Here is a 514-nt window from a genome sequence, read left to right as displayed (position 1 = left end):
TTGTCTCTCATGTTAAGAGCCTCCAGGCCTTGTTTAAATCTTTTATTTTAGCATGCAGTCATTCTGTTTAGGTTTATCCTGCAGGTCCTGGCCTACATAGGCCTATATAGGGTGAAGCTCTTACTCCAATAGGACCTTTGTGATGATGAGAAGAGGGGAAGAGACAAAGAGATACAGACATGTGAGGGGGGGAGCATCATACGATCATACAGGCAGAGATGGAAGTGCTGCAGCTACAAATTGAGGAATGCTGAGCATTGCCAGTAAACCAGGAGAAGCCAAAAAGAGGCAAGGAAAAATTCTCCCCTGTACACTTTGGAGGGAACATGGCCCTGCTGACACCTTGATCTCAGAATTCTATCCTCCAGATTTGTGACACAATACATTTTGGTTGTTTTAAGCTACCCAGTTTGTGGTACTTTGTTACAGCAGCCTTAGCAAACTACTCTGCCTTATAGTTTCAAAGTTTCTTCCAGCCAGAGGAAAGATGGTCTGATAATGATATTGAAAAACT

The sequence above is a fragment of the Zalophus californianus genome, chromosome 1, assembly GCF_009762305.2.
Source record: "Zalophus californianus isolate mZalCal1 chromosome 1, mZalCal1.pri.v2, whole genome shotgun sequence".
NCBI lineage: Eukaryota > Metazoa > Chordata > Mammalia > Carnivora > Otariidae > Zalophus > Zalophus californianus.
The sequence above is the reverse complement of the archived record's forward strand: the minus strand, read 5'-3'. Positions refer to the sequence as shown.